Raw genomic sequence first — 13,567 nt, 5'->3', positions numbered from 1 at the left:
TAGAAATTCTAGGGACAACTAGGAGGCCTACGTGTAGCGTACGTGTAGGTATGTATGGCAGGACCAAATCAGAGAGATAGGTAGGAGCAAGCCCATGTAATGCTTTGTAGGTTAGCAGTAAAACCTTGAAATCAGCCCTTGCCTTGACAGGAAGCCAGTGTAGGGAGGCTAGCACTGGAGTAATATGATCAATTTTTTGGGCTCTAGTCAGGATTCTAGCAGCCGTATTTAGCACTAACTGAAGTTTATTTAGTGCTTTATCCGGGTAGCCGGAAAGTAGAGCATTGCAGTAGTCTAACCTAGAAGTGACAAAAGCATGGATTAATTTTTCTGCATCATTTTTGGACAGAAAGTTTCTGATTTTTGCAATGTTACGTAGATGGAAAAAAGCTGTCCTTGAAATGGTCTTGATATGTTCTTCAAACGAGAGATCAGGGTCCAGAGTAACGCCGAGGTCCTTCACAGTTTTATTTGAGACGACTGTACAACCATTAAGATTAATTGTCAGATTCAACAGAAGATCTCTTTATTTCTTGGGACCTAGAACAAGCATCTCTGTTTTGTCCGAGTTTAAAAGTAGAAAGTTTGCAGCCAGCCACGTCCTTATGTCTGAAACACATGCTTCTAGCAAGGGCAATTCTGGGGCTTCACCATGTTTCATTGAAATGTACAGCTGTGTTTCATCCGCATAGCAGTGAAAGTTAACATTATGTTTTCGAATAACATCCCCAAGAGGTAAAATATATAGTGAAAACAATAGTGGTCATAAAACGGAACCTTGAGGAACACCGAAATTTACAGTTGATTTGTCAGAGGACAAACCATTCACAGAGACAAGCTGATATCTTTCCGACAGATAAGATCTAAACCAGGCCAGAACTTGTCCGTGTAGACCAATTTGGGTTTCCAATCTCTCCAAAAGAATGTGTTGATCGATGGTATCAAAAGCAGCACTAAGGTCTAGGAGCACGAGGACAGATGCAGAGCCTCGGTCCGATGCCATTAAAATGTCATTTACCACCTTCACAAGTGCCGTCTCAGTGCTATTCAATGAAAGATGGAGTTGAATTAGTCATTCTGCACACTTATTTGAAATGTGTGTGACATTTAAAATAGTGTAATATTATGTAACAGGTTTGTGGCTGGGAGCGCGGATTGTCCTGAGTTTGTGGCTGTCTAGATCCCTGCTGTTTGTTCTTTTCAGTCTTCGCCGTGACCTATGTTGCTAGCTACTATGACAAAGACCAAAGCCGGTGGGAGTACCGTTGAGGACAGTAGTGTCTCTCTATCACACGTGAAGGATATTTTAAACAAACACAAAGAGACCAAACACAAAGAGATCTATCAGCTTGCTGCTGGCTTTTAGCAAACCTTTGGAAAAAATGGTGTTTGACCAGATACAATGCTATTTATCTGTGAACAAATTAACAACACACTGTCAGCATGTCTATAGAGAAGGGAACACATGTACTGCAGTGACGCAAATTATTGTCTGAATGAAATTGATAATAAGAAGATTGTGGGAGCTTTATTGTTAGACAGTGCAGCCTTTGATACAGTAATACTGACCATAATCTGTCACTGGCAAAACTTTGCTGATTAAAGAAGCATTAAAACTGGACTTCTTTAGACTAGTTGAGAATCTGGAGCATCAGCATTTGTGGGTTCGATTAAAGGCTCAAAACGGCCAGAAACAAATCACTTTCTTCTGAAACTCATCAGTGTATTTTTGTTCTGAAAAATGAAGGCTATTCCATGTGAGAAATTGGCAAGAAACTGAGATCGGAGCAAGAAGACAAGTACATTAGAGTGTGTAGTTTGAGAAACAGATTCACAAGTACTCAACTGGCAGCTTCATTAAATAGAACCCACAAAACACCAGTCTCAACATCAACAGTGAAAAGTCGACGCTGGGATGCTGGCCTTCAAGACAGAGTTCCTCTGTCCAGCTTCTGTGTTCTTTTGCCCATCCTAATCTTTTGTTATTGGCCAGTCTTAGATATGGCATTTAATTTGCAACTCTGCCTAGAAGGCCAGCATCCCAGAGTCTCCTCTTCACTGTTGACATTGAGACTGGTGTTTTGCTCAACTGGTCAATAGAAGGCTAGTTTTATTGCTTCTTTAATCAGGACAACAGTTTTCAGCTGTGCTAACATAATTGCAAAAGGGTTTTCTAATGATCAATTAGACTCTTCAAATTATAACTTGGATTAAGCTAACACAACGTGCCATTGGAACATAGGAGTGATGGTTGCTGATAATGGTCCTCTGTACGCCTATGTAGATATCCCATTAAATATCAGCCTTTTCCAGCTACAATAGTCATTGACAACATTTACTTCTACACTGTATTTCTGATGAATTTGATGTTATTTTAATGGCTTTTTTTGTTGCTTTTCTTTCAAAAACAATGAGATTTCTAAGTGACTCCAAACTGTTGAAAGGTGGTGTATATGTGCTGATGTGTGGGTAACTGTCAGTTGGAACTTTTCTTTCAAAAACAATGAGATTTCTAAGTGACTCCAAACTGTTGAAAGGTGGTGTATATGTGCTGATGTGTGGGTAACTGTCAGTTGGAACTTTTCTTTCTTTCTATTTTTCTTATTTAAAATTTGTGTTGCTCAGTCCTTGAGCTGTTCTTGTCTATTGATGTTCTGTATTATGTCATGTTTTGTGTGGACCCCAGGAAGTGTAGTGGCTGCTTCAGCAACAGCTAATGGGGATCAGAATAAAATACAAAAAAAGTAATAGATGCGTTATAAAGGTTTTGTATCATTTCAGCCAGTAGTTTTGAAAATAGTGCTCACGAGCCAAAACGGGTCCACAAAAAAAGTCCTGGAGAAAATAAAAATGTAATCCTGCAATTAGTATCAAATCAAATCAAATCACATTTATTTATATAGCCCTTCGTACATCAGCTGATATCTCAAAGTGCTGTACAGAAACCCAGCCTAAAACCCCAAACAGCAAACAATGCAGGTGTAAAAGCATCACATATGATATGTTAGAATTCCAAATCGTACAATATGTTACAAATTTGTAAGTGCTTAAATTTGTAAGTGAAAAATTACACTCCAAAACAATATTTAGGTATTTGTTACATTATTCTGTTAATGTATAACTGTTAATACAGTCCCAAACTGTTTTGCATGTCAGCAGAATGTAAACTGAATGAGTCCATGTATTGTTTTTGTTAAATATCATCATGGATAAAACAATGATGCTTTGGTTCCACAGAAGCAGGATTTATTTTTATATAGTTACGCATCATGTTCCTGGTTTGTGTATTTTTGTTGTTTTTAAGTTAAATAAACTGTTAATGATTGGACATGATCTTAAAGGAAAAATGCACGCAAAAACTATATAGCAGCAAGGTGTCTCTTGCCACATCATCATGATGAAGCAAAATGCATCATATGAAGCATAACGCATCATCCTGATGATGTTGAAGCAAAATGCATCATATGAAGCATAACGCATCATCCTGATGATGTTGAAGCAAAATGCATCATATGAAGCATAACGCATCATCCTGATGATGTTGAAGCAAAATGCATCATATGAAGCATAACGCATCATCCTGATGATGTTGAAGCAAAATGCATCGTCGTGATGATGTGGCAAGTGACACTTTTTCAGGTAGCCTAACGGTTCAGAGCGTTGGACCAGTAACTGAACGGTCGTTGGTTTGAATCCCCGAGATTCTGTTGATGTGCCCTTGAGCAAGGCACCTCACCCTAATTGCTCCTGTGTCACGTCTGCTCCCGCTCTTCTCTCCTCCTGGCGCTTGAGGGTGCCAGGTTGCCCTGCATCACGCACACCTGCCATCCATCACGCACTCCTGCCATCCATCATGCACACCTGCCTTCCCTCGTCACGCACACCTGCCTTCCCTCGTCACGCACACATGCCTTCCCTCGTCACGCACACCTGCCTTCCCTCGTCACGCACACATGCCTTCCCTCGTCACGCACACCTGCCTTCCCTCGTCACGCACACATGCCTTCCCTCGTTACGCACACCTGCCTTCCCTCGTCACGCACACATGCCTTCCCTCGTCACGCACACCTGCCTTCCCTCGTCACGCACACCTGCCTTCCCTCGTCACGCACACATGCCTTCCCTCGTCACGCACACCTGCATTCCCTTGTCACGCACACCTGCCTTCCCTCGTCACGCACTCCTGCCTTCCCTCGTCACGCACTCCTGCCTTCCCTTGTCACGCACACCTGCCTTCCCTCGTCACGCACACCTGCCTTCCCTCGTCACGCACACATGCCTTCCCTCGTCACGCACACCTGCCTTCCCTTGTCATGCACTCCTGCCTTCCCTCGTCAGGAAGACCTGCCATCCATCACGTGTAACGGATGTGAAACGGCTAGCTTAGTTAGCGGTGTGCGCTAAATAGCGTTTCAATCGGTTACGTCACTTGCTCTGAGACCTTGAAGTAGTGTTTCCCCTTGCTCTGCAAGGGCCGCGGCTTTTGTGGAGCGATGAGTAACGATGCTTCAAGGGTGACTGTTGTCGTTGTGTGCAGAAGGTCCCTGGTTCGCGCCCGGGTATGGGCGAGGGGACGGTTTAAAATTATACTGTTACACACGCACACCTGCCATCCATCACGCACACCTGCCTTCCCTCGTCACGCACACCTGCCTTCCCTCGTCACGCACACCTGCCTTCCTCGTCACGCACACCTGCCTTCCCTCGTCACTCATTCCTGCCATCCATCACGCACACCTGCCTTCCCTCGTCACGCACTCTTGCCTTCCCTTGTCACGCACACCTGCCTTCCCTCGTCACACACTCCTGCCTTCCCTTGTCACGCACACCTGCCTTCCCTCGTCACTCATTCCTGCCATCCATCACGCACACCTGCCTTCCCTCGACACGCACTCCTGCCTTCCCTCGTCACTCACTCCTGCCATCCATCACGCACACCTGCCTTCCCTCGTCACGCACTCCTGCCTTCCCTCGTCACGCACTCCTGCCTTCCTTCGTCACGCACTCCTGCCTTCCCTCGTCAAGCACTCCTGCCTTCCCTCGTCACGTACTCCTGCCTTCCCTCGTCACGCACACCTGCCTTCCCTCGTCACGCACTCCTGCCTTCCCTCGTCATGCACTCCTGCCTTCCCTTGTCACGCACACCTGCCTTCCCTCGTCACTCACTCCTGCCATCCATCATCACCTGCGTCATGCACTCCTGCCTTCCCTCGTCACGCACTCCTGCCTTCCCTCGTCACGCACTCCTGCCTTCCCCTCACGCACTCCTTCCCTCGTCACGTACTCCTGCCTTCCCTCGTCACGCACACCTGCCTTCCCTCGTCACGCACTCCTTCCTTCCCTCGTCACGCACACCTGCCTTCCCTCGTCACGCACTCCTTCCTTCCCTCGTCACGTACTCCTGCCTTCCCTCGTCACGCACACCTGCCTTCCCTCGTCACGCACTCCTGCCTTCCCTCGTCCAGTAATAGTCATTTCAACATATTTATTGCATCAAATGGTAGCCTACGTTGGTATATGCATTAATAGCCTACTTAATGGCCAGCAGATGTATCCCTCTCCACAGTCAATGTCAGCTTGATTGTGGGCTTTTTCCGTATCAGAAGCACGTCTGGCAATTCCGTAACTTCCATTGAACATTTCCCCTCGCGCAGCACTTGATAAGTTTAAACCATTTGCTTGACATGACTTGACAAGCAAAGTCGACCTCCGAGCAAATTTATTCTGCGCATTGTCGCCCTATTTCTTGATGCGCATCAGTTCTAACGTGTTAATATGTTTTATGGAGAAATGTTTGGAAATGCAGTAGCTGTCACCATAATGACAATCTAAATAGCTACAGTACAACTGGTAAAAAGATGTGCTGCCCTGGCTCCTCTCACTGACTCAGCTGCCCGGGGTTGTCTCAACACACACACACACTACAGACACACACCCCCGCCCTCTCCACCACTTATGCACTCAGCAACAGCCTTTTTATTGTAACTCTGGACAAGCATATCTGATTGAACTTGTCAACTAATGATCAAGCCCTCAATATGCTGAATGATGTGTTACAATGATGTGTTCAGTTGGGGGTACTTAAGGACCAAGGTTGGAAACACTGTACTAAATTGTGAGGCCTGTCACAACCTACCTACATTAAATTATCTTCATTATTCCTGTTCCTAAAATGAAAAACTTGTACCACCAACTAACCCTACACCTACATACCACTATTTCATAAAAATAAAAATCACCACCCCATTAACTCTTTTGCAGTAAAATGTCCTGCACCAGGGCTTCTGAGTTGTGCAGCGGTCTAAGGCACTGCATCTCAGTGTTAGAGGCATCACTACAGTCCCATGTTTGAATCCAGGCTGTACCACATCTGGGTGTGATTGGGAGTCCCATAGGGCAGCACATAATTGGCCCAGCGTTGTCCTGGTTTGGCCACGGTAGGCCGTCATTGTAAATAAGAATTTGTTCTTAACTGACTTGACTAGGTAAATAAAGTTTAAATAGAAAATAAAATACCTCTCTGCACCTTGCACCTACACTGATTAAATACCCACTACCCCATTCCACGAATTTGACAGCACCTGCTCCTGCACCATGCCAACGGCCTGGGAGGACAGGATACCACCCCTCAACACACCCTGTAACTCTTCTGAAATCTGTAACTCTTCTGAAATCAGATCTCAGAATCCCTCACCCTTGACCCATCCGCCTCCACTTTCTTCACTGCCTCAGCATATCTGCACTATTCTGACTCTGGCCACTTCAACCTGCCTCTCTACCTGCCTCTAACACGACTTTTTCTGCTAGAGTCTCTGACTCAAAACTCAACATGACTGACAATGACTCCTGTTTCACCACGCTCCCCACCGGTTCTACGTCGCACCAAACGGTGGCCGTCACAAACACCAGGAATTTTCAACTTCAATTGCTCCACCTCCACAATTAACACTGCCCATAAAGCACTCCTTTCAATGGCTCCCCGTTCCTAAGAGCAAAGCAAGAAAGAGATCTTGACCCAAGTTGCGTGACACAGAGCGCCTCCTCCCGCTTGTTTTCCTCTTCTTCTTTTATGATATTAGGCGGTCTGCACACAACATTAGAGGTGCATGCTGCCACCTACTGGATGGGGTGAAAACTGATCAACTTTAACTCAAACTATAAGGGAGAAGGGAAGGGTTAAAAAAAATACTCATAATATTCAACAAAAACAAAAAAAATACCGTACTCCTTCAGTTGGATTCAAATATCTTGTAACGGTTTTCTAGGTGTGGTGAAGGAGAGTCGGACCAAAACGCAGCGTGTAGATTATGATTCATGTTTAATGAAAAAACACACGTAAACACAAATCAATACAAAAACAATAAACGTAACGAAAACCGAAACAGCCTAAACTGGTGCAAACTAACAGTAGATAGTTACAAGGACACTAAGGACAATCACCCACAAAACAACCAAAGAATATGGCTGCCTAAATATGGTTGCCAATCAGAGACAACGATAAACACCTGACTCTGATTGAGAACCACTCCAGACAGCCATAGACTCTGCTAGATCACCCCACTAGCTACAATCCCACTATATACCAAAACCCCAAGACAAAACACACCACAATACAAACACCCCATGCCACACCCTGGCCTGACCCAATACATAAAGATAAACACAAAATACTTAGACCAGGGCGTGACAGAACCCCCCCCCCTAAGGTGCGGACTCCCGAACGCACCTCAAAACAATAGGGAGGGTCCGGGTGGGCGTCTGTCCATGGTGGCGGCTCCGGCGCGGGACGTGGACCCCACTCAGTTAATGTCTTAGTCCCCTCTCCTCGCGTTCCTGAATAGTCCACCCTCGCCGCCGACCGTGGCCTAGTAGTCCTCACCCAGAACTCCACTGGACTGAGGAGCAGATTGGGACTGAAGGACAGCTCGGGACTGAGGCAGCTCGGGACTGAGGGGAAGCTCGGGAGTGAGAGAAAGCTCGGGAGTTAGAGAAAGCTCAGGAGTGAGCGGAAGCTCAGGAGTGAGAGGAAGATCAGGAGTGAGAGGAAGCTCAGGCAGGTTGATGGATCTACCAGATCCTGGCTGACTGGCAGATCCTGGCTGACTGGTGGATCCTGGCTGACTAGCGGATCTGGCAGATCCTGGCTGACTGGTGGATCCTGGCTGACTGGCAGATCCTGGCTGACTGGCGGATCCTGGCTGACTGGCGGATCCTGGCTGACTGGTGGATCCTGGCTGACTGGCAGATCCTGGCCGACTGGCAGATCCTGGCCGTCTGGCACCTCTGGCGGATCCTGGCTGACTGGAAGTTCTGGCGGATCCTGGCAGACTGGCGAATCCTGGCTGACTGGCGGATCCTGGCTGACTGGCAGATCCTGGCTGACTGGCGGATCCTGGCTGACTGGCGGATCCTGGCTGACTGGTGGATCCTGGCTGACTGGCAGATCCTGGCCGACTGGCAGATCCTGGCCGTCTGGCACCTCTGGCGGATCCTGGCTGACTGGAAGTTCTGGCGGATCCTGGCAGACTGGCGGATCCTGGCTGACTGGCGGATCCTGGCTGACTGGCGGATCCTGGCTGACTGGTGGATCCTGGCTGACTGGCAGATCCTGGCCGACTGGCAGATCCTGGCCGTCTGGCACCTCTGGCGGATCCTGGCTGACTGGAAGTTCTGGCGGATCCTGGCAGACTGGCGGATCCTGGCTGACTGGTGGATCCTGGCCGACTGGCAGATCCTGGCCGACTGGCAGATCCTGGCCGACTGGCAGATCCTGGCCGACTGGCACCTCTGGCGGATCCTGGCTGACTGGCACTTCTGGCGGATCCTGGCTGACTGGCACTTCTGGCGGATCCTGGCAGACTGGTGGATCCTGGCAGACTGGCGGATCCTTGCAGACTGGCAGCTCCTTGTAGACTGACAGCTCTTTGCAGACTGGCACCTCTGGCTGCTTCATGCAGACTGACAGCTCTGGCTGCTTCATGCAGACTGACAGCTCTGACTGCTCCATGCAGACTGACAGCTCTGACTGCTCCATGCAGGCTGGCAGCTCTGGCTGCTCCATGCAGGCTGGCAGCACCTTGCAGACTGGCAGCTCCTTGCAGACTGGCAGCTCCTTGCAGACTGACAGCTCTGGCTGCTCCATGCAGGCTGACAGCTCCCTGCAGACTGGCAGCTCCTTGCAGACTGACAGCTCTGGCTGCTTCATGCAGACTGACAGCTCTGGCTGCTTCATGCAGACGGACAGCTCTGGCTGCTCTGAACAGACAGGAGACTCCAGCAGCGCTGTAGAGGAAGAAGGCTCTAGCTGTGCTGAACAGGCGGGAGACTCCGGTAGCGCAGGAGAGGAGAAAGGCTCTGATAGCGCTGAACAGGCGGGAGGCTCCGGCAGCGCAGGAGAGGCGAGGCGCACTGTAGGCCTGATGCGTGGTGCTGGCACTGGTGGTACTGGGCCGAGGACACGCACAGGAAGCCTGGTGCGGGGAGCTGCCACCGGAGGGCTAGTGTGTGGAGGTGGCACAGGATGGGCTAGACCGTGAAGGCGTACTGGAGATCTTGAGAGCAGTTTTGGCACAGGACGTGCAAGGCTAGGGATGTGCACAGGAGGCCTATGCTTCGCTCACCTCCAACACCGGTTCTGGTCTCCTCCTTGGCTCCTCACGATAAACAGGGAGAGTTGGCTCAGGTCTGACTCCTGACTCTGCCACTCTCTCCCTGAGCCCCCCCAAGACATTTTTGGGGCTGGCTCTCAGGCTTCCTTGCCAACCGTGTTCCCTCATATCGCCGGCTCCTCTCTCCGGCTGACTCTGCTCTCCACGCTGCCTCCACCTGTTCCACCTTTGGGCGGCTACACTCCCCTGGTTTAGCCCAGGGTCCTCTCCCATCGAGGATTTCCTCCCATGTCCAGAAATCCTTATTGCGCATCTCCTCTTTGGGCTGCTCCTGCCTGTTGACACGCTGCTTGGTCCGTTTATGGTGGGTGATTCTGTAACGGTTTTCTAGGTGTGGTGAAGGAGAGTCGGACCAAAACGCAGCGTGTAGATTACGATTCATGTTTAATGAAAAAACACACGTAAACACGAATCAATACACAATAATACATAAAAACAATAAACGTAACGAAAACCGAAACAGCCTAAACTGGTGCAAACTAACAGTAGATAGTTACAAGGACACTAAGGACAATCACCCACAAAACAACCAAAGAATATGGCTGCCTAAATATGGTTCCCAATCAGAGACAACGATAAACACCTGACTCTGATTGAGAACCACTAACCTCTATTCAGATCCTTACTCAGGCCCTGGAACCTGGGACGGGGGAAACACTTCACTCAATATTCCCTGTAACATTGTGTTTGAAAAGTTCTGGATATCCAGAAATATATTTTGCAGCCTTCACAATGATTATTTATTTATTTATGTATCCGTTATTTTACCAGGTAAGTTGACTGAGAACACTTTCTCATTTGCAGCAACGACCTGGGGAATAGTTACAGGGGAGAGGAGGGGGATGAATGAGCCAATTGTATACTGGGGATTATTAGGTGACCATGATGGTTTGAAGGCCAGATTGGGAATTTAGCCAGGACACTGGGTTTAACACCCCTACTCTTACGATAAGTGCCATGGGATCTTTAATGACCTCAGAGAGTCAGGACACCCGTTTAACGTCCCATCCGGAAGAAGACACCCTACACAGGGCAGTGTCACTGCCCTGGGGCATTGGGATATTTTTTTAGACCAGAGGAAAGAGTGCCTCCTACTGGCCCTCCAACACCACTTCCAGCAGCATCTGGTCTCCCATCCAGGAACTGACCATGATGTCTAGTTACTTAGATTTTTTTTATTTGTTTGTCCAGTGAAATTTGTCACTTGCGCAGTAAAGTCAACAAAGTCCACCTTCTTCACTGTTTGTGTTTCGGGATCCTTCTCCTGAACGGCATTCACCGCTGGCTCCTTCAGCTATTTTCACTGCCTCCACATAGGAGACCTGTTGGATAGCCCTGATCCTAGCTACTGTGACCTCCTTCATCTTTACAGGACACTCTGGGAACAAGTGAACATGATCCCCATCACAATTACAGCAACATGCTTCATCGACTACGACATATTTATTCCTTTAACAAACCCTTGCCACATGTCCAAACTTTTACAATTGTAACACTGCAACAGCTTCTGTACACACAGTCTCACCGCATTTCTCACATACCCAAGTTTACATGAGTCCGGAGAACCTCTTGATCAAAGAACAATAAAACTGCTAGGCTTTCCTCTTCTTTTTTTTCAATCTATCATTCAAGATTCATATTCCATTTTCAAATTCGTCCATCCAGCTTCCATATTCCCAACTCTGGAATCCTTTATCCTTCTCATCCTCTCGTTGTAGCTAGGTATAACTCCATTCCCTCAAGCCATTGGCTCTGATTTGTAGTCACCTATGATTTTATTAAATGAGGGTTTTAGGAGAGCTCTGCTCTCTGGTCAGTCAGTGTCATCTTTATAAAAGTGTTAGTTGGTGGGACTTATCTAATTTCAAATACAAAACCTGAAAGTTCATGTAGCTTTTGAGCAATGGTACTTAAGTAAAAATACTTGAAAGTACTACTTAAGTAGTTTTTGGGGGGTATCTTAACTTGACTATTTATATTTTGGACTATTTTTACTTTTACTTCACTACATTCCTAAAGAAAATGATGTACTTTTCACTCTATACATTTTCGCTCCCCCAAAAGTACATTTTGAATGCTTAACAGGACAATAAAATAGTCTAATTGACACACTTATCAAAAAACATCCCTGGTCATCCATACAGCCTCTTATCTGGTAGACTCACGAAACACATGCTTCGTTGGTAAATGTCTGAGTGTTAGAGCGTGCCCATGTCTATCTGTAAATACATTTAAAAAACAGATAATTAAGGCGTCAGGTTTGTGTAATATACATCCTTTGTAATTATTTATACTTTTACTTTTGATACTTAAATATATTTGATAAATTACTTTTGATACTTAACTTTTATTATAAACCAAATACGTTTAGACTTTTACTCAAGTAGTATTTTACAGGGTGACTTTCACTTTTACTTGAGTCATTTTATATTAAGGTATCTTTAGTTTTACTCAAGTATGGCAATTGGATACTTTTTCCACCACTGCTATTGAGCTGGCATATTTCGGAGCAGGTTAGGAAAGTATTTTCGCTAACCCTAACCCTTTTCCTAACCTTAACATAATTCTAATCTGCTACGTTAAATTCTCCTAACCTGCTGCTTAAATTCTCCTAATCTGCTATGATAATTTCACTTCCGGTCGTAGCTGTATCGAAGTGCCGTGTTTAGGGAATCTCATAAATAAATCTCATAAACGTTACCATTACATTGACTTAAAGTACTGATGAATTGCACCCATACTGATCAATTGCACCAGACACGTCCACAATTCCTGCATGGATTGAGAACAATTGCATAATCTGGAGGGACACTCTTCTACCCATTCCAGAGGATTCTGACCTGAAAGTAGATGTAAACAACTCACCGTTTCAGAACCTTTGGTCTCTGCCGGCTTGTTTTAAATGGTATTTTCCTTGTTCACAAAATGGTGGTCTTAGTCTATTCCCTTTATTGTTTTTCTTGATATAAATCCCCCCCAAAAGTTCTGTTCTTAGGTGGGGTGGATGTCATGTCCATTATTACTGGTTGTCTGACAAGATGATACGAATTGGGCCACTGTTGAATCAGCTGATGATGTGAGCAATGTTCCTGACAGTATTGAGTGTATGTAGCCTTATGTAGCCTACTCTAAAAAATGGCATGCGTGAATGAATGTATTATTTCATGAGCTGAATTATTACTTGACATCTGTGAGCATAACTTTCTCCTCAGGTTGAAGCAGATGATGGATAGAGCAGGGCACCCTGTAAATCCCAACCCCCCTTGCAGATGCAAGAGAAAGGTAAATATTGGCAAGCATTTTTTGAGGATTTGTTCAATTGATATTAACCACAGGAGGTTTGTGAGGACGGGATTGTGGTATTGGCTGGAGCGGAGTAGGTGGAATGGTATCAAATACATCAATCACATGGTTTCCATGTGTTTGATGCCATTCCATTTACTCGGTTCCTGACATTATTATGAGCCGTCCTCTCCTCAATAGCCTCCACTCACAAACATACAACATACACATATTAGCTGTTAACTTATCAATTGGATAATGAACAACAACACAAATACCAGAAACATACGTTCAATTTGAAAATAACTTTTGGGAAAAAAAAAAAAAAAAACAATAAACATTTACATTTAAGTCATTTAGCAGACGCTCTTATCCAGAGCGACTTACAAGTTGGTGCATTCACCTTATGACATCCAGTGGAACAGTCACTTTACAATAGTGCATCTAAATCTTAAAGGGGGGGGGGTGAGAGGGATTACTTATCCTATCCTAGGTATTCCTTAAAGAGGTGGGGTTTCAGGTGTCTCCGGAAGGTGGTGATTGACTCCGCTGTCCTGGCGTCGTAAACAGCTTGGGTCTCATAATATATATTTTTTTACATACAGTATATTACATTT

This window comes from Oncorhynchus gorbuscha, linkage group LG06 (assembly GCF_021184085.1).
Source record: "Oncorhynchus gorbuscha isolate QuinsamMale2020 ecotype Even-year linkage group LG06, OgorEven_v1.0, whole genome shotgun sequence".
NCBI lineage: Eukaryota > Metazoa > Chordata > Actinopteri > Salmoniformes > Salmonidae > Oncorhynchus > Oncorhynchus gorbuscha.
This window is presented reverse-complemented; position numbering follows the sequence as displayed.